Below are 22,661 nucleotides of genomic sequence, written 5' to 3'. Positions count from 1 at the left end.
AGATTTTTCACAGCCTGATTCTGCAGACATTTTCCTAGTTGCTGGAATTAGAGCAAATGTGTGCTTTCAGTAGTGATCATGCAACCTTCCTGACCCTCCCGGCTGTCTACCAAAATCTCCGTACTGCCAGGACCCATGAGATGCAGAGGAATGCCTCGGAGAGGTGAAGGAAGGAGGCCCTGGGAATAGTTCTCAGGCAAGTGATGACAGGGGCTCCCAAGGGCTCTGGTGCTCTATTGCAGGATGAGGCTGGGCTGGGCATGCAGCTGGACTGGAGGGTGACCTGCTGCTGCGGCTCATTTCCTTCCACAGCTGGGTGTTGCAATTATCTGACAGTCCTCACATCAACATGCGCACTCACATGAGATAGATCCAGGCTGGGAAATGGATATATATTGCTCAAAAGCAATTGAACACCTATATATTATTCATGCAAGGATAAGACTTTATGTAGATTATATACCTCTTTTTTTTTTCCCCATTGGCGCAGAAGGCTAGGCATGTTTAATCAGTATTAGCTGTTATCATTTAACCAATCTTTTTAACCTCACTGTGACCCTAGGATTTCTCCTTTCTCAAGACTCCATTTCCCATTTTTATCCTTTGGCCCATGTAGCACACGATGTCCACAGACAATGCGTGGCTTCCCATTCTCTCCATGCTCCATCTGCCCATGAAGACTCCAAGGGTTGCAGGAGACATGATTCTCCCACTCTTCCATCAGAGTCTCTTCCATCCTGTCATTTACATTTACAGGCTGACTCCAAGCCTGATCATAGCCAGAGAAGTCTTTTCATTGACTTCTGTGGGCTTTGGATCAAGCCTTTATAAGCCACACATGTACCCAACAGGTATTTATTAACACGAGCTGGCCATGTACTGTATGCCATGAGTGTGGAAAAAACTAACAATAACTTTACAATTACCCACCTAAGCCCTCTAACAGGCTCCAAAGGCATGTCTCTTCGCCAAGCAAGCATTGAATCAAGTTTGACATTTCTAGGGTAAATCATTTTTGTGTTCTAAAAACCAAAAAAAGGGTTAGGAAAAAGTCCAAAGAGTGAGAACATCCCCATTTTTGGACAATAATATCATCCAAATGTCCTATCCAAATGGCTTTAAATGTTCCAGAAACAAATGTACATTCTGGGATAAGACCACTGACTGCTAGGTAAAATTTCAGGTGGGTCTGCTTGAGGTTGGCAAGATTAAGCAGGGGTTAAAATGAAATTAACAGTGTTACTTTTTTTTTTTTTTTTTTTTGTTTAATTACCCATGGAGATATTAGTGTCATTCACAATCTTTCTGGAGTACTTAAACAGCTCTGGATAGTAACGTCTTTATGTATTGACTTTACATTCTGATACTTCAGTTCTTTCACAGGCTTTGCCTAAACGTATCCTATTTTTGAGTTGCAGGACATGAAATCAGATGTTATTTTTTGGTCTCTGCTTGAATTGCATGAGTGGAGCCTGTACTGTTAGAGAGGACAGCCCAGTGGACTTGGAAAACCCTCAATCCACCGTGCGGGTGAGGTGTCACAAAGGACTTTTATCAGAAAGTAGCTCGAAGCCAAAAAGTTTGGATCCAGACCTAGATAAAAAGTGTCTCCAAGGACAAGTCTGATGAACTCAGGGGTTTCCATCCAGGCCAATTTCTAGCTGTGATGTAAGACAAGGATATTTCCCTTAACATATAAGTTTTGCATCATCTATTTGCACCATCCATACTTCTACTTTTTCACTTTCTGCAGCAAATCAATCACTTTAATATGAGCAAAATTTTAGTTTTGTCTTGTGCATGTTATAGCTCAGTTGGGTTTGGTTCTGGTGAAATATACATCTCTCAGAGACCGTTTCGGAGACAGATATCTGCTAACAAGTAGCTTTGTCTTGTTCACAAAGGCCAAAATTTTTTAAAAGTAGATGTCAAAATTGGAGTTTTCGGAGTCCTAAACAAGGATTTACATGAGTATGAGTGTCTTGCTCTTTTTAAAAGAAAAGTTCAGTTACCCTGCGCCCGTCTTTAGCAGTCCCATTTTGAAAGTCATAGCTGAAATAAGTCACAGTACTGTCCTAGGTCATGGTCACCTTTTCTTCATCGACTGCCCCCCTGAAGACGCACACACCTTGGTCATTTCGTCTTTTGTTGCTTTAGATGCTCTGTAGTTGCAAGGGTTAAACAAAGGATTGTACATTCACAGATGCGAAAATACATATTTTTTTGGCAGGGTAAAGGCACTAGGCAACTTCTGCGTGTTTGTGCTTTGAGTAAGGAGGCCACCTGCTTCTAATGTTACAGGAATATGTTGGCTAGTGGAAAGGCAGACACCATTTTTTACTAATTGAATAATCTGTGTATCTTATCCAAATGCCAGAAGATTGCTTCTATCCCGTGATTAGCTTGGAGTCTTGATGACATATTTTTTTATAAAAATATACATTCCGCAGTCAGTTTCCTGTTTGGTCCGAATCATTTTATTCAGAGTACAGAGTGAAGGGAAAATGGGTATTAGATGAAAGACATGGTAAATAGGAAACAATTGTTTGCCGGGATTGCCAAGGCAGTTTCTAGGTAGGGTACTGTTTGGTAGGTAGGCACATTCAACTGTTTGGCACTAGCGCGTGGAATAGCAAACACATGTAGCAGCTAAAATCAAGCTTGCATTAATGATTTCATTGCCTGAACTAAATTTGTAATGTAAATCATTCGGAGGTGCTCTAAGGCATTTCTATTCTTAGAAGAAAAGTCACAAACTGGAAAGTACGTCACCTTTGCAATCAGCACCCCCTTTAGCCTGTAATGTGGAACACATGGTGGTTGAAGAGGTTACAGTGTTACAGAAATGTCATTACAGAATTTCTCTGTGTTAACATGTATCATCTGTCACATAATTGTTTGTTTTACAACTCATACCTATAATGGGCTAAGTGGGGACTATTTATATCAGTTAACAATGAGTGCCTTTAATTAGTATTTCATGCAACTGGAACATGTTAAAGATTCTGACACAAATCTGGCTTGGGTTGCTAAATTCCATATGAATTTCATTATGAAATTGCTAAGACATTACAGTTGCGCAGGTATTGAGGTTTATAAGTGCACTTCATCTGTTACAAAACTAGAGTAAGCCATACGCGCGTTAAAGGAAAATCTTCAAAACAAAAGCCTGGTATCTGACACAGTTGAATGAGAGTTTAAAGCAGGAAAGATGAAAATCTTTTACAATTTGAAACGTGCCTGTATTTGCTCTAAAACTGTAAATTTTCTAACATCTGCACAACTAAAGCATTATATAGAATGGAAAGATTATAACAATGGAGAATCTTACTGTACACAAAAATGGTAACGAATATTTATTAAAAATGGATCAGTCAACGGAGATACTCACAAGCTGTTGCTAGACTGTAAAATGAAAAGGTGGTCTTTTGCTGATGGTTGGGACTGAGTGGTTGCAAACATATGTCCTATGCTTTCTAAGTGAACTTCATAAGCCAAATATTTAGACTGAGATCCTCACTCCCAGCCCAACCCCTTTTCAGTGACTGAGGTGGTCAACACAACACTTTGGAGCCGTGGTTCACACTGAGGGAGACCCCCAGCCCCTGTGGGACTTTCCTCCATAGGCATTCATGAATTTACAGCATGAGGAATGTGCCAAGGAGCAGTGTAGTACGCAGTGAGCGATGTGAGTGGAAAATGTGCCTGAGGTTACTGTTTTAAAATTTGGGTAGTGTCACGGTCCTTAAGACTGATCGAAAGAACATGCTAGAATCGGGCTTATGTCAAAATTAGAACAGTTCAGGAGATTAAGAGCGGGAGAGCAAAGGATGACAGGAAATCCCAACAGCTTCATGCCTCCACGTTATTCTTCTCAGATGTATGGGCAGAGGCTCCATCCCTCTGTGTGCCCCAGTTCCTGAACCTAACACTATTTTTTTTCTTCTATATGTATTATTAGACTTGTAAATTTGCGTTGTACCGACACATCAATTCAGCAACTGTCTCTAGAACCTGTCTCAAAGCTTTCTTCAAGGTACTGAGATGCTGAATTAGGAAAGGGGTGATGTCTTTTTTTTTCTCCTCTCCCATCTGTATCAGCTACCTGTGTCAGCGCCTACAATTTTCTGTCTAAACCAGTTTCTGACAGGCAGCTGTGCTATCATGACATTACTTTACAGATAACTTTAAATGGAACTTTGTGGGTCCTATCTGATCTATTCATTAGTATACAGATTAAAATATTTTTATTTATGAAATGCCAGAAGCTGGTAGGTTATTCTAAGTAAACTCACTCTAACTCCTTGTGAAATTATTAATTCAGAGTCCAGCAACAAGTCTCACAGTGTAGCTATTTATTTATCTTCTATTTTAATAGACAGAAAAGCCCTTTTGCCATTTTAGGTTTTCCACACAGAGCACACTGGCCATCCTGTCTCACTGGGAGTAAAGATCTTCATGGTTTGTTACCTTTCTTAAAAGAAAGGATCTAATTTCTGAAATCTGTTGTCATTTTCCCAGATAGCACTAGAGTAGGTCCTGCAGTGCCATCTCTAATCTTTTTATACAAAATGTTTTCATCATTCTTTTGATTTTTTTACTAGCAATTTGGTGATGGAGCTCCATTTGTTTTCTGCTATGAGTTCTACAATTTGAAAAGTTGCTGTTAATTTGCAATCATATTCTTCTCCTCTTTCTATTCACCTGGTTCCTTATGAAATGTTTCGAGGATTTGTCACTCTTACTACTAGCAGTTGGGGTAGTCAGAAAATACTTTTAACAAATCATAAACAATGGGGAAAAAAAAAAAAAAAGGATTCCAAAATCCTCATGTGATTGCCTTTGATACCCTCATTTCCTCTGTTAAACTTACTTAAAGTTAATCCTTGGTTAAACTACATTTTTCGTGAAGAACTATATCAAGGTGTCTTACCAGACTCCTCAGGCAAAACACATCATAAGAAATAATATCCATGCTGTGTGTGCAACTTATAGAAGCCGAGAGGAATTTGAAGAACATCAGCTGCAATGAGAGGACATGTCAAAACATCTAAAATAAAATATCCTGAATTCTGTGCATGAGAGATTTTTGCTAGCTATTTACGCTTATATCCTCTTTTTTTCTCTCCTCTCGCAAATAATTTTCTCTCAAAACCTGTTTTTTGACTGATAGTCTCTGTTACTCTGGAAAACAATAAGAAACTTCTAGACATTTATGAAAGGAATATCCCTCCTCTGGAGAATTCTGGCAAATGCGTGATGACAAAAGACAAATTTTAAGGAAATGGCATGGACAACAGACAATTTAAAAAAAATATATATAAAAATATATCTCTATGTCTGTGTGTAATTGCTGTAGTGTTTTTAAAAGCTTAAGATTGAAGAGACATAAGGTGATACTGATTAGCTGATTTTTGGATACTGGAAAAGGGTATTTCCCATAAAGGGTCAATTTGGGTACAGCACATTGAAGGAATAGTGATCATAAAAGAAACTGGTAAGAAATCATGCGGCTGCCTCACAAGAACAGGTTAGAGACCAGCAGCAAGGCTTGCTCCCTCACGATCTGATGAAGACTATGAGTGAGGAGGAACATGCGTGTTCAACAGGGATTTCAGGGTAAACCTTGAAGGGAGTTACACTGGCAAAAACTAATTTCTGGACCGCTGGGGGATTTTGGAAGTTCCCTGCTGGTCACAGAAAAGCCCTTGTGCCCCAAAGAAAAGCTTCAAGATGCAGTTCAGCACCACGAGCTATTGTGCTTTCACACCACTGTCACCCCTAGGAAGACCAGGATTTACGCCGGCAAAAGAGCTGAAGTTGTACAGAGGTATCTGGCTTGACAATTCCAAGGACTGTCACCCAGTTTTAGCTCTGCCTTTGGGAGTAGTGGTGTGCTCATTTGAAATACTATAGCATAAGACATTTATGTCCTCCCATACTGTCAGCCCTTTCATACATTTTTTTTTCCCCCCTCTTTTATGTGTGTGGTTATTTAGGTTTTTATACCTCTGATTTGAACACACACCCTTCCACACATCTCAAAAGCCACTGGAAATATAATGTGCACAGTAGTTTGTAAATTAAATATGCTTAAGTAGCAGAAAACTGCAGTAACTAAGGCTGATATATGGACTTGGAAGGCTAAATCTAACTTTGTGGATTCAATTATAATTACAGCTGTGTGAGCTGGCGCATTGGCAAGATGAACCTGCCAAGACTGGCTTACTAGAAACCGTAGGAAGGCTGACCACATCATCAAAGAATAGCTCTCTGATGACATAGTACCTGCAGCTCTCCAGCTGATGGCCCCCAGGTCCATCTGAAGACACTAGCTGGTTTGGTGGGAGGCAAGCGAAGAGAAAGGATGACGGTTTGCTGCCAGGGTCAAAGGTAAGAGGAATGTTTCCTCTTAGAAAGTTCAGGGAGAAAACCTAAGTCTCCAGAACAAAGAAGGGGAAATTACAAAAATATATTGGATTTTGGAGGAATTTGGATAGCTGAGGTGTGTCAGAGCCAGATTACAGTTACTTATTAGGGAGGAAAGGTTCAGAAATGCAATGCTTAACACTCTCTCCAGCTCTGCTAAACTATTTATGAAGAGCTAACTATAATTAGAAGTCCAAATTTAAAAAATAGTAAACCAAAAATTTACTTTAAAAAGTGGGCAGATGGCCAACTATTTTTACTGGGCAGCACTGGAATGTTAATGCGGAACATACGCAAAGCTGTTATGAAAAAAATACACCTCTTTAGTGCTAATATCCAAATAGAATAAATGATAATTGCATTAAGCACCAATTGGGAATCAGCACAGGCCCCTGAGAACTGGAAACCCACTATATGTTACAGGATAAATTGTTACTGACAGAGGTATTTTGAGATATTTTTTCTGCAAGAAAAAAAAAATACGAAAGGAAGGAGGAAACACAATTTCTCTTGCAGAATGAATGAAACTGTTTTGTCAGTTAGTAGTAACCAAAATGATACCTGTCTAATTTTACTGTTTCTAAAGTGCCTTTGATCTGAATTGCATGGGATGTCTATAACCTCATACCAAGTAATGGAAGTTGTGAATAATCTACGTAACTGCTTTCCCAACCTGGTTTATCCATTTGGTTAAGGTTTAAGAAAATAATCACCTAAATCAGCAGCCTGATTTTGTCCCTTAACACATACCCACATGGAATCACGGGGAGAATTTATGGTGGGTGGAATGTAATTATCTGACCTGGAATTTGCCCAGAACACATGAGGTTAATAACGAAAGGCTTTCCAGGCACATATTTCAATTACCAATCACTGTTTCTCTATGGTGGTCTTCATGATGGGTAAGCCAAAATCGCTAGGGTGAGAATTAATGTAAAATATTTCAAAACCTGAATGCACAGCTTACTGCCATATTTTGGCAACAGCCACATCAGAGTGGCTATACTGAATCAGGCTTTTGGGTAGTGGTTTCTCCTGAGTGAAAGGGATCCCATTACAAAGAGTTGTGGCACAAAGCCCAGAGAGAAAAGCTCTGCTGGATTTGTGCTACTTCTCTCCAGAACCAACCTGAGTGTCTTTGCATCTTGCTCCTAGAAAGGGCAACTAATGTGAATGACTCCAGCTGGAGTCAACTGGCTCTCTTTAGCTCTCTCTCAGCTCTGACGAGAAGCTGGTTATGACAAAGACAAAGAGGATCTGTGTGCATGGGAGGAAAGTGGAAAATGGAGAGGATGTGCTTTTCAGGTGAGTCAGGAGAACAGCAAGTCAAGAGCTAAAGGGAGAGGGGGATCAAACTACAATTTATTTAAAATGAACTTGTGACACTCAAGATAAAACATTAATCTTTGATATGTCACTCAATAGATGCACAGTGCATTCACATCTCAAATTGTATTTAGGTCTTGTGCTGCATCCACCAAAATCCAGAGGAAAATTAAGGAAAATACAAAGAAAAGCCACAGAAATTATCAGAAATATGGAACAGTAACCATATGATGAAAAACAAAACCTAGAAAAAACTCGGCTGAGAGAGGCTATAAAATCACTTTCTATGTGAAATTTAGATGTGTAAAATAATGTGTGCTGTAGAAGAGGAATTATTTTTAACTGTATTTCACAAATAGAGGTATCAGATGAAACTGTCCGATAGGAGATTCAAGACAAATATAATGAAACTTCTTTTCATACAACTCACAATGTAACAGTGGAAATCACTGTCACAGGATGCTAGACATGCCAAAAGTCAAGCAGGGTTCAAAAACTGGTGAGGCTCATCCACTGAAGACAATTAGCACAAGGGCTATTAAACACAAAGATGTTACCTCTAATTTGGGAAGTTTCTAATTCTCTAATGGCTGGAACCAGGGGAGGCTTGCTGGGGAAAGAGCACTTTGTGTTGTTCCATTCATTTTCTTTTCCCTAGACTTCCCCTACTGTCAGATGCAGGCTACTGGGCTGAAGATACTTTGATCCAAACAAAAATTGCCTTTTGTAACATTCTCGCTTTGATATTTCAGGGCAACGTGAATGGAGGCTGCTTGGGAAGGACAGATACTTCTGGGAAGTGCTTCTAGGAAGCACTGGACCTACTGTACTGTTGTAGAGTGCCTACGGAGCCATTAAACTGAATGCTTCCTGTAAATAAAGGCACAGGCAGCTAGTCAGCCCCACGTGTATTTCTGGATATGTAGCAGCTGAGTTGGAGATGTTCAGCTAGTTAGGGCTACCAGCCATAGGGAAATCCCAGAGAAATGTATGATCCCCCCAAGTCTGCCCAGACAAAACTTTCTGGCAGAAGAAGGAAGAAATGTCGAGGAAACCCAGCCTTAGGGTAGCCCTAAATGTTATAATGTACTTAAAATGGGTTAGTGAGCAAATGGGAAAAGGAGGTGGTGATCTCCACCCACCTGTTTCTATGCCACATATGAAAATAATCCTACACGCTACTAAATACATGCCCTTACAGAAAAATCAGTGTGTAGTACACAATCCACATTAGAAAGCGAATGGTTGGTTTGTTCATCATCTATTGCGTGCCAGAAAAAAAGTAAGCTGCATTATCCTGGAGAACTTCAATACTTTTACTGTACACCTCATACTGTCTGTTCAAAACACTCAATTTTTGAAAGTAAGATGTAACAATTCAAAAAATCTTGCATCCAACAAAAGGGAATTACCTAGTTCTCATCTTGACATAAACCACGCAAGACATTGTAGAGGTGAAATCCAATAATTGCCTTGAAGTAAATATTCATGTCTTCTTTCATTTAGGCTGTGGCTACAGACTGGTCTTTCAGGAGAGTTAATTTCACAAAGTTGACAAGAATAAGGAATGTAAATCACATCTAAAACAATGTTCAAAAAGGAAGAGATAATCAGGAAGTGTTCAAATAAGTTTTTCTCTCACTTATCCCAGATTCACAATCCTAGAATTATAAGATGTTTATGGTGATAAAGTAAAATAATCTAATGGGGGGAGAAATGATGGCAAATACAAAAATTAAAATCCATCTAGAAGGAAGAGGAACAGAGTGAAAACCAGCAGCAAAGCATAGTATTAGACAAGGAGCTGTGGCAAAAATTACGAAAGAAGCCAAAGCATGCAAGGAGGAGCACTTTGCCAAAGCAGAGAAGTGTAATAGCACCAAAGAAAACCTGTGAGTGTCCATGCCATTACGTAGTTGGAAATATTATTCCAACTGCTACTAATGACACAAAGGAAGCAGTGTTCAATGGGTATTTCTGCTTTTTATTCAGGACAGAGCTGGAGGACACACTCTTACCATAGGACAGTGCTGAAAATACTTCCAGTCCTACAGCAAAGCAGGAGGCTGTTAAATCAGTACATGAGGATTCCCACGTCTGCAAGTGGGAAGACAGGAAGCACGTGAGCTATCTGAAACACTGAGGAAATTGTAGAGGTGTAAAAGGCAGCTACAACTGTGGTAACATTGTGAAAGGTTAACTATAAGAATGTCAGCTTTGGTGTTACTCCGCGGCAAAATAATGTAATGGGTCATTCGTAATTTCTTTAATAAAGAATTAAAGAACGATGAATAACAGAATGAAGAGTTAATGAAAACAGATCCTGTCTGTTTTTTTTTTTCATATCATGTCTGTACTTTCATATCTTTGATGAAATCAAACATTTCAGTGATAATAATGTTGATATTATAGATGTCTGTAGGGTATCCAACTTGGCATTTTCTTTTACTTTGACCAAGAAACATATATGTTGTAGATTCAGAGTATTGCTCCATTAAATGAAGGACTGGTTAAGGTGCCATATGGATTTTTGAACAAGGAATCACTTGTGAGACATCTATGATGGAGTCCTACAAGCTTTAATTCATGGCCATCTGCTACTTAATGTTTTTATTGATTAACTGGAGGAAAACAGGATTGTTATATGTAATATTTAGAGATGACCTATATAGGAAAGAATGCTTAATAACAAAGAGAATAAATGAGTTACATGGAATAATTAGGATTCTGTGGTCAGCTGCAGGCAACTGAAATGGTTTTCAGCATAAGCAAACTGTATTTACAGACTGGGGAAGAAGTACCTCTGTGAATGGCTTGTGAGTTGTAAAGTATAAACAGCTGAGTTCAAATTCCCAATATAGCACTGAAGCAAAAAGGGTAATAGAGTTCTTATATACATGAGGAGAAGAAGCTGGAAGAAGCTAGAGGATGCTGCATTATCTCTGGATGTGGTGATGGGAACCACTAATGGGACGCTGTGCTCTGAGTTGGACCTTAAGTCCTGCAGCATATTGTGGAGGTAGAAAAAACATGCACATGAAATTATAGGATGGCAAAAGATATTTTACACCTAAGATTTGGGGACCCCACTCTATCTGCAATATCTGTGGATGGGATTGCTGATAAGAATCAAGTTTAGTGTGAGCTGATGAACAGGCAAAGGCTCTTCAACTTAACAGAACTGGTGACTGAAAATAAATATAATCAAATTCAGCCTCAAAACAAAGTGAAAATTTTAGTCTTTTGTGAGTTAATCACTGAAATGACTTGCAAGGTTTGGTTTGCAAGGTTTGTGTTTCCTCTGTCCCCGGAAAGCATTAAAATATGATAATAAGTTTTTTCTAGTTGAAATAAAAATAATTTGAGGAAGTTTTATTGTGTATTTTTTGAATCAATGTAGCTAATCATACCGTCTTGTCTTACACTGTAATGTCTAAAACTAATAGTTCTACTCTATTAATGTTATTTTCTGAGATATATTCGCAATCATTTGCCCCACAGTATGGATACATGTCCAGTTTTGGAGTTGGCTATAGTTATGCACAATTATTTGGGACAGCATTTTTCTCCAGAATATTTGCAGACCATGCAAACCCAGAACGACAGATGCCTTAATGAACAACCATCTGAAACAAGCTTGTTCCGTAATGTCAACCTGCCAGTGGGCGCACAGGGTTCCTGTGAACAGTCCAATAGCAAATTTAGAGTGACCAACACAGCTTAGAGCAAAGGTGACATCTTCCAGCACCAAGTTTTTTCCTTGCCCTTATGGGAACTCTCCATAGGTCCTCCTAGTGCTTACTAACAGCAGAGCTGAACTAATGTTTGGAATTACCTGTGAGGTGTAAATGTTACCCCTTGTTACTTGAATGAGAAGCCACCAGACTAAGATACTTTTGACAGCTCAGTATTTTTGATGCAATTCTGAGTTTTTGTAAACACTCCTATCTTTTCTGAAGACCAAAGTGAAGTCAGGGAAGGACTCCACACTCTCATCAGCGTGAAGCTTTCAGAGAGCCGTCGGTGAGCAGTCCTCCAAAGCTGTCTGCAGACCACCTCTCAGGGTGTCCAGGACCTTTCTACGCTGTCTCATTCAGGAGGGGGACCCATCAGGTAGAGGTCCTTAGGGAGGGTAAAGGTTTCTAGCACCAAGCTGGTGCAGGCAGGGAAGAAAAGGGAACAGAGAGGCCTTCTGATGTGCTGGGTATTGGAAGTCACTAGTGTGGGAACAGAAAGCAGAAGGAAGCCAGGTGCACTGGAAGCAGGATATAATAGAAGGTGTGAACAAACCAGACTCAGCTGCCTCCAGGAACAGACAAGATTTCTTCTTCTGGGTGCTTCTGGAGACTACCAGGGCAGATAAAAGGACTGAATCATCCAATATAGCTCCTTAGCCTTTTCAAATCAAGGTCGGCTTTACCCCAAAGTTGTAATTTTGGTTACAATTCCTTTAGGCTAAGCTTTCCATCCTAACCCTTCCTGGCTGCTGCAGCTGATCCAGTCCTCTATTCCCTCTCTGCCCCTGGTGCAAATTCCCTTTGTGCCAGTGCAACTGTTTCTGTGGCAATGCTGTCAATGAGGGAAACTACTTGGGTTGGTGGGGGAGGGAGGTAAAGAAATACTTTTCTTTTTTTTTCTTTAAAATAAGCTAGTATACAGATATGCCTGAGAACACAGCCACATAAATAGCTTCAATAGCAAAAGTGGATAGCTAATCAAGTCCAGAGGAGTGGAGGGGGTGTGTGGAGGGGAGCAAACAGATAGGACAGGAGAGAAATGGAAAGGGATCTTTCACCCTAGCTTTGCCATGAAAGGCTTCATAATGTGAGCTTCTATGCACTTTGATTGTTTCTCTCTCTGACATACAGATACATGTACACACATACCCTTCTAAAAAATATCCAGCAAAGCCTTCCTCCGAGATAGTTCAAATTCCTTAGTGGCCTTGGGTGTGCCTTTGTTTCAGTTTGAATACTGCTATCACATTAAAAATGAGCCTGTTTCTGCTATCTTAAATGAAGAGTGATGGTCACACCCAGCAGTTCCAACTAGATTTAACCCAGCCTATAACAGTATTAATCCTAGATCACAACCATAAGCTTCTGCATATGTTTCAAATAAGGGAAACTAGCGTAAACCCAGCACAGTTTTACAAGACGTTGTTTTAGTTCACGAGTGGATAAACTGCAGTTTCAAAAGCTATTTTAGCCTGAACAGGAAACCAAATTATAATAAAAATGACATGCAAATCCTGTTTTCACTACAATGCTTAAAGCAATAAAAGAGTAAACTGAGTTTACCAGAGCACCCTGCAGTTAGCCCCCTTGATGGCAATGTCAGCCCCCATCCATACCAAGATCGGGTGCAGGAGTTGAACAGTCCTTCAACAGCCCAAAAATAGCTTTCTTCCAACGGGCGGCTTTCGCAGGAGGAGTGGAGGAAATGCAGCAGTAGCACCTACACAGGTTCCTTGGATAAATAGTTTCTCAGGCAAACCGACACCTCTTCATCAGCTACTCTTCAATTTCCCTGTGGCTAAAATCAGCTAATTGAAAGTATCAGTAACTTATTAGGTCTTCATGGGATTGTTTTTACAGTAGCCTTCCTTTTCAGTGTACTTTGATTAAAACAGAGTAGAGGCTATATTTTGCATGTTTGTTTTATAGAGTATACACAGCAGTAAAGACAATAGGGCATAGACATCAGGATACTTAAACCACGGAGGCAAAAGAAATGTATGCTTCTACATCATGTAGATACTTTAGCAAATATTCCCTCCGATTTGGGAACGAGGAAGCTCTTTTTTAATAAGGTTTTGAACAACGGCTTGTATCCCCGAAAACAACTGGTACAACCTGAAAAAACCTGACACAAGCTAAAAAACTCACAATGATACAATGTTTGAAACAGTTAAAACTTGTGTTTGGTGAAAATCTAGTCATTTTTACATCCTTATTTATTTAAGATGGCCAGAATCCAGTGGAAGCTACTATTGGAAGCTGACACATACATGAGAATAAGATGAAGTAGAATTTGCAAGAAATTGTCAGAGTTGGGCAAGATGAAATGAGGACTCCACTGATTTCGGGTTTTTACCCTTCTTTAATATTGACTATCAGCAGATTCATAGCCTTATGACAATCTAGGGTTTAGACATCTCATAATTCTTTACCTAAAATGGTTTGTTGGAAAATTTGAATTTCTCACACCACTCTAGATCTTTGTTATTGTGTTAAGATATTGGTTTTATCTTCCAGGCAGTGGAGAAAAGGTTGAAGAAATGAACCAATGCAATGTTGATTTCCAACATAATACCCTCACTTAGACTTTCCTGGGGAATACAAGTGACGATTAAGTTGTCTACATTTTTAACTATTTCATTGCTCACTGATTTAGCAGGAATGGCCTGTTAGGTCTGTAATTCCATGCTTCACACCACCGTTCTCCTGATCCTCAGCAGCCCACACGCATTCTCCCAAACCTCATGTTTCCAGTTCAGTGATGAACTTGTGCTCTTACGAATTCAAAATAGTAAGCACATTCCACATAGAAATTGTAGGAACAGCATAAAATTACATTTAGTATCAGAATAAATAACACAAGGACTATATTACAGGCTACATTGTTCATTTTACATTTAGTCATGAAAACTTCCATTATTCAATTTAAGTGAATCTGTCACATAATTTCCAGCCTCCTGCTCCAGAAGACTGGAGAATCCAAGCGCCTTACTTCAGAACTTAGGTCCAGCTTCCCATTGAGTGTTCAGGTCCTGGAGCACACAGCATATCTTGGGCAGTTTGTTGATGCTGTGGTAGCAGACGCAGCCAGCCAAGAGGGTTTTTTTTGTTTCCTGCTGTGTTTGGCAAGGAGAGCACAACCTTTCCTGTCACATGTGGTCCCTGCTCAAGTTATCCATACTTTTCTTACCACAAGGTTAGATTACCCTAATGCACTCCGTGTGAGGCTACATCTTGAGGCCATTTGGCAACTGAATCCAGTGTGCACAATTCAACCACCTGTTTATTAAGTGGAGCATCATGCAGAGAGGACATAAAAAAACCCAGTCTCCAAAATCTGCAATGGCTGCCAATAAATTTCTGGGCTGAGTTCAAGGTGTTGGTTTTAACCTATAAAGACCTAAGTGGTTTGGGAGTTGGTTACCTGAGAGACTGGTTTTCTTTCCCCATGAAGCAGTGTTTTAAAAGTTGATATGAGGGGAGGAATCTGAGTTGGTATCGCTCAGGTATAACGAGGGTGCTGGCAGAGCCTCGATGTGGAAGGCCCTCTGCAGTGTGTCTACATTATAATAGGTTTATCTATTGTGAAATGTCTCTGTTCATGGAAGAATTCAAAACTAACATGCCAGTCTGGGTCCGAACCAAGTCTAGAAACATTTGTGCTGAAGCCTATTGCTATGGTCTGATTTCCCCCTTCTCTAACTACAGTTGCTATTTACATTGCTTAACCTTAGAAATGCGATTTGGTAATCTAAGTTAAACCTGATGTTAACAGCTGCTGACCCAGCTACGGCTCACATCGCATGTTTGGCATCCCTCTCTGAGGCGCACATCCCTCCTGACCGGCTACGTAGGATCGCATAGAACCTAAAGAACTGTCAGAAGAGAGTAACATGCTGCAGCGAACCAAATATTTTTCCTGGTTAATTTACTGGTGTCCCTGAGTCTAAGTCAAGTTGGATTATTCCTGGCCTTCAGATCTGTGACTATATCTCTACTAGCGAATAAAATGGCACAGTGCCTGTTCTCCAGCATGTGAGTGTCCTGGTAAAGTTCACATCTATAAGTCTGAATTCCCAAAACTGACTGGTCTCACACATGCTGTTGAGAGCAGCTTCTGACTGATGAAATCCCTCGCAATGTGCCTGGGCACTGTGTGGGACAGTGCTCCTGAGTGTGGGCCAGGGATCATGCCAGCATCACTCTTAGTGACCACAATACACACCATAGTGACCAGTGTGTATGGTCATGGGAAAATGCTTGCGTTCAAGCTCTTGTGAGTTTAGTTTACTAGTATGGAAGTAACCTGAAAATCTTAAAGTCATTGGCCTAAAAAAACTTCCTGTATGACAAAAGAACCAGGTTCCCAAATAACAAAAAAATCTCAAAAGCTGATATTCCTGGCACTGTCCTGGCCTGAGGAGCAACGGGAAGATTGAGTTTGCAGGAGAGGTCTTGTGACTTTACTGGACATTTGTCAACAATGGGTCAATCTCCTTGAAGATGTTTCTCTTTCTTACACTTCCCGGTAGAACGGGAAAGTACCACTTTCATTATATTTCTGAGGAAATAAAACACTGCAGAGATAGAGTTACCCAAAGTCATATTGAAAAGGGGATGTTGAGGCAGCAGATAAAATTTTGCCTCCAAAGTTCCAGACGTGGAACATGATCTATATTGGTCCTTCCAATAAAATGCAGGTCACAAAAGAATGGGATGCATCTGTCTTTTCATACATTAGACAACAAATACAGCAATGTTTACAGTCTTTGGTCAGTGGAAGGAAAAAATTAACTGTCTTGGTATTTCTTAACCAAAGAAGGTTGTGAAGATTCCAGTAGTGGAGATCTTAGAGAGTACCATAGGTATGGATGACCCTACTTTGGGCAGAGGTATGCATTAGACGGCTACCTGAAGTGTCTTTGAGCTGTATGATTCTATAAGTACACTTTGCTGAAGTACATTTCTGTTCCTTCAAAATATGACTGAAGCCATATTACTGCATCAGAAGTTGTTTGCACACTGGGGTGAAGGCTGGTGTATAGTCTCAGTCTTCAGGTCCAAGAACACCAGAGTTATTCTGAGGAGAAGACAGAGTTTTCTGGGGAAGTTAACTGGACTGTGGAATTAATGACCTTTATCAGCACCCTTTGATCCAGTTAAACTTTTCCAAAGAAAATACCTAATATTGGGCTCATTAAGAATAATAGATACTACCATTGTGTTTCACACCTTCTTTGCATAAAGAAAATTCATTATACATTTCTGAAAACTCCTGCAGCTTGTTTTCAAGGCCCCACCTTCATGACAATATCTCTTACTCTTGATTAATGTCAAAGTTCAAAAGCATCCATATGAGAGCAGACTGAGAATTTTCCACCTTGCTAGTTTTCTTCTACTGGAAAATGCTGATTTTTCAAAACAAAAACTTGTGTCCATAAACGTAGCCATTTTCAAGAAACTGTCTTTGGAATATTTTTCATGTTAGGGAATTTCTTATCCTTAGAAACCTGACTATTTATCTGAAGTAAATAGCTCTCATGAGGAACCTGAAGGATACGGGGAAATCCATGGATTCACATAGGAAATTTTAGTCTACTAGAAAATGGGGGAAATTATCTTAATTACATAAACAGTGGACAGTCTGACTATATCCTGGAGCAGGCAGCAAAACTTTTGCTATATTAAAATTTGTCCTGCTTGATAGAATAATTTCCTTTCCTGTTCTATGGCAAACTGATCAGTATTTTTGGTGAGTTTTATAGAAAACTCAGTAACTGTTTTCCTTTTAATCAACTTTTAATCACATTTTAAAATCAAACAAAGACTGCAAACTCTGACAGTAACGCTTTTATTTGCACTATTCAAGGTTCTTTTCTCACCTGCCTCTGCTATCCATACTACCAGACTTTGTAGGTGCCCCTGACTGTGATGTTCAACATGTCGTGAACCATTGCTGTTTCCCACTATGGCACTTATGCTATCATTTGTGATAGCAAATCGTTGGAATTACTTTGACCTGTAACTGTTTCTCTCTCGGGAATGATGAGGTCCTGTGCTAAAACACCTTGCAAGAAGCATCATCACTTTCTCATGGTGAGTTCTACCAGCTATATCAGAGAGGTTCTTGGTTCAAGAAATGGAGATATTTTGATAATAAGAAGCCTTACAGGTTCTGCCAGCTATACCAACAGAAACAGTGATGTCTCTGATCTAGTCAAACGGGACATTCAAATGCAACGCACTTTAACCATTAATGATCCAAAGGGTGTACCGGGCCTGTCAGCGCTAGCAAACTTGAGTTCTCTGTGAAAGACTTACAAGCTTTAATGGCACACTTCACATTCCTTTTCTGTGAGACTATGCGAGGCACAGATGGGACTCCAAATGATCCTCACCACTGCTTGATTGGAAACAAATACAGTAGGTTTGACAGGAAGAAGCCCCTCCCTTGCCTTTATAATGTGTTTCCTCTAGCAGTATTATTATGGCTACTTCTATTTTGGTGATGTGATTGGCTTGCAGATGCTGGTTTAATACTTTTTTTTTTCCTGCTCTGTGCTGTGAATAATTGGAGTTAAATTCATTCAGATTTTAAAAGCTCTGAACAAAGCATGGTACTCAGCTTCAGTCTTGCCTTCACATTCACACAACGCTTGCACCTTTCTTGCTGCGCATCACCTGAGGTTTCTGAGCACAGGCGAAGTTCAGCTGTCATCAGACAGATAGGCAGTAAGGGAGCAGGAGCTGTACACCCATAGTGAGGACACGTCTGCTCAAATTGGGTAGCGATTAATGGGCAGTTGGAAGTCATTTGCCTATATTTACCTCCTCGGTTTCATTTCTGCTGCTGAGATCTGTAGTTGCAACTGGGATTGTGTCAACAATTGCTTTTCAGGTGTTTTGGCTTAAAAGTTTTGTTTTTTCATCTTGTCAAAAATGAAAGCTGTCAAGCCACAGCGGATAACCGATTATTCACCACCCTATTCAAAACAAAGATGCCTTTCTTTTGATCTTTGAAAGATCTGTACCCTCAATCAAAAATTAAATTTTTCAAATTCTAAATATTGTCTCAAAATGAAATGTTTAGTAGTTGGTTTTGGGGGCCTTTTTGGGGGGGATATGCACCAAGAAAAAGTTTTAAATACTTTTTTTAATGTTTTACTAAATTCTTTTGTAGCAGAAACTCTTTTATTAAACTCATATTTGCTTCAGTGAAAATTGCGGTCACTTCTGAGTTGCATTTTTCAATCATTTTAATTATTACTTTCTTAAATTTATTATTAGTACTATTATTATTTGGACATACGAGGCCTACTTCTATTTCTCAAGATCTTCTGTTACGAACCACTGAGGTGTCTGCCCTCATGCAATGTTTTTAGCACTTTTTGCTCCAAACTGCCCAAACCTTGCTGACCAATGCAAAGTGTATTGTCTGGTTCCCAGGTCAGATGTATGTCTTTTTTTTTCATTATACAAACTTGGTCTGTAAATGGCCACACTGTCTCTTGACTTAGAGTAGCTTATTGCTTTTTCCTCTCCAATCAGCTGAGGTAAATAAATGAGGTAAATAAAACTCCCCAGACAGTGTTAGCATTTCTCTTTCACAGAGCTCTCTTCCTCCCTTACTCTTCCTTCATATCTCTATATAGTTTCCTATTCTATATTGTACTCTATGCAAACATACTCATTTAGCCTCCCATGCACTCAGTGGAGGTTTTGCTACTGAGCAAAAACCCAGCCTTATCACAGGTAATGGCACTAAGCATTTTTAAAGGATTCATCTGGAGTTCATTAGGCGAAAGAAACTTTATTGAGTAATTTTCTTTCTCTCAGAACCGAGCCTGAGTAAACTTGTTTATTCCTTGATAGCAAGAATGGAGTGCTGATCTGGGTGTCTCAAATGGGAACATTGAGATGACCTGATAGTCAAGATGGACTGTCTCTGTCCTCCTCATGAATATGCCAGGAGGTAAAATTTTAAGCTACAGTCCAGACATCGTTGAACTCTTCTATTTTTGTGAGCAACAACTGAGGTCTAATAATGAGACTCTTTTTTTTATTGAGTTAAATAAAGAACTTTGAAACATCTGTGAGCCAGAACAAAGAACAAGTGCACTACAGATAGGAAAAATAACAGGAGCATATTCAGCAGATGAGGCATTACAGACATTATGGACTCTGTTAAAGTTGTATATCCCTCGTGTAGGCATCAGGATAAGGTGTTCTTCAAGATGTGCGGAATCTTAAGAAAAACAAGACAACCCAGAGGATCTCGTAGCTCTAATCTGTCTCTAAACTGGCTCTGGATCTTCTGGCTCTAAACTTTCTACATATCAGTCAGAGTGCAAGAACTTTGCTCCCAACGTTCAAGGAATAAATCATTCCTTCCTCTTTAATTGTGGCTGCTGGAGTCAAAGGGACACCTGTGGGCTCTAGTGGGTAAGAGTGTGACGGAAAGAAAGTAGGTTATTCACTTCAGATAATTAAGTTTTGAGTTGTGTAGAAATGATCGAAGATGAAGCATCAAGAATATATGGCAGTAATCTTCAGTAATGCACTGCCCAGTAGTCAACGTGCTCTTAGGCTCTTACAAGGTTTGCAGTTTATGAAAAACATTTAAGTGTTTCTGTTACACATTTTGGTTGCCATGTTAACCTGGCTTCCATCGGACTGCAACAAACCCAAAACACCTCCTTACATACTTGCTTTATGACATTTTATTAGAATGCCAATATAACAGTTTTATAGTAAATGTAGGATATGGCAGGAGACTAAAATAACACCGTATTCTCTGAACACTTTAATCTAGGTTTAATAATTTTAAGGTTTTTAGACATTTGTAACTTAACCTGTGGGCATAATCTAGTAGTAACAGTGCTTGAGAGAAGTTATGAGCACTGCGCTCTGAGATTACAGTGGCTCAAATAACATAGTGGTTCCAAGGGAAACTAAATCTTTTTAAAACCCCTCAAACATCAGTTTAAACTGTTAACTTTAATTTTATTTTAAATTCATGTTAGAGTAATTGCATCAAGCTGGGATTATGTGCGTTCTCTGATTCTGTCTTACTTATGCCTCTTTTAACCATTTCCTCTACGTGTGATTCTTAACTTGTTGCTTATTAACGGAGGTTTCTCCCTCACAGGGTGCATTCAGTTAAAACAATATCTTAACGATGTGTGCTTTGCAGGAACATCACTGGCAGCACGTGTAATTTACACATTATGAAGAGAAGGGTGTAATGCTTAGTGTGTGTAAGGATAAATTTTTTTTGCAGAGGATTTGTCAATTGAGAAATAAGTCTTCTACATTAGGAGAATGGAAGATTTCCGTTATTATGGAAATGTCTGTTTCTCTCTTATACAGGAGAAGATTGCTACTTTTTACTGATTTGGATATATCCTCTTCTCAAAAACACAGCAAGAATGGCAAAACTCACAATTTTTACAAGTTTTGCATGTCAATGCGTGTCCATGTTGCGGTGCTTAACATGACACACCTCACAGGAGTCCAAGATGTAGAAATTGTTGGGCAAGCACCTCTGAAAATCACACATCCCCTTCAGCCAAATATTTGTAGCCCGAGGGAACTAGAATTGTTCTGCAAATTACTATAGAATTCAAAATAATCTTAGGGAGAAAAAACCCTAAACTTTATTACGTTTGTTATACAGCAGAGGAAACTAAGAGACAGAAAGGTTAAAGCCAAAAATGTCACTGAAGGAGTCAACAGAGAATGTGGCATCTTGTTTGAGCATTTTGAGAAAAAGTCCCCTTTCAAAGAGGCTAAGGAGCCTAGACTGAGAGAAACAAGGAAGAATCTTTATGTATGCTCATATACGTGCTTTTGTCTAGTGAGTTTAGTCATAACTGCCTCCCCGTTTAACAAAGACATTTTCTAAGTGGGCAGAGCCTCAAAGCCAAGAAAGACTTTTTTCAACAAATGAAGGCAGGGAACCTTATTTGTGTTATGAGAAGAGGAGACAGCACCAGGGAATCTAAGTCTTTGGAGGAGTCAGATAGGGCAAACGACAAATACCAATACCATGGTCCAGCCCCGAGGAGGCTGTTTGTGTTGGAAGTACTTAGTTAAGCTTTTGTCCAATTTTCCCATCATGTCTAAACAGCTTTAATTCAACTTGATTTTACTCAGAGAGGAATTAATATATGAGACATGTCTTTCAAAAAAACCAATGTAAAATACTGCTAGTGAACAGCTAAGAAGATAGACACGTGTCTGGAAGAAACTTTTCAAATATCACTGTCTGGATTTTAAAAGAACCTGAATATGATCTGGACTTCCTTCAGTCCCAAATTCATGTACAATTCATGTAGATGTTTACAATTCATTTAGTGCCTTGCACTTAGAAGTTCGATGCTTTGGATTTCTCATGCCTTACAGCTTTTAAGTGTTTTCCTCAGCTACTGAGATAAAACAATAAAGGATATATCATAAAAGCAAATTCACATTGATCCTCCATGGGTCCTGTGTCTCAGTATTGATGGATTTTGTTATGACTTAGTTTCTTATATTTCCTAAGCTGTATTTCTTTTATGTAATGTTAGATATCAAGCACTGTACCACCTCAACCATAGGTAATTTGCCTTTCTGTGGAGCTCTTAGCCCCAGAAAAAAATGCCCAGTGACCCTATACAGAAGTAACTAAGAAAACACTGCCTTCTATGTATAATTGCCTAGACTAGTGAAAAAAAAAAAATAAAACAAAAAACTGGATAAATTGGCTTCTCCATCCATCCTGTTGGGGAGTTTATAACCTCCCTCCATTCCACAGCACTAATCTGAGCCTTCTCAGACACTTGCTCCAAATGAGAGGTGTCATTTCAAAAACAAGAATGCGTTGCTCTGCTGACGAAGGGAATAAAGGGAATTGGATAGAAAGCAAAAGGGAAAAGAAAAGCCCTGATGGCTGGACTCTGCCATAGACAAAGTAGGTAGAGTAAACTCCAGGGTTTTATAAATTTTCAGCTTTCATCTGCTGTCCTACTCCATCTGTAGTTTAAGTCAACCTCTGGCTTTATGACTGAATACTCACCTGAGGTTATGTGCCTAGCACAGTTTGTGCCTTTCTCACAAAGAATAACCCAACGGTATTATGACCAGCAGGGCAGGGATCAGACCAGTCATTTGGTGTACGAGAGCCCC

Source organism: Chroicocephalus ridibundus, chromosome 3 (assembly GCF_963924245.1).
Source record: "Chroicocephalus ridibundus chromosome 3, bChrRid1.1, whole genome shotgun sequence".
Lineage (NCBI taxonomy): Eukaryota > Metazoa > Chordata > Aves > Charadriiformes > Laridae > Chroicocephalus > Chroicocephalus ridibundus.
The sequence above is the reverse complement of the archived record's forward strand: the minus strand, read 5'-3'. Positions refer to the sequence as shown.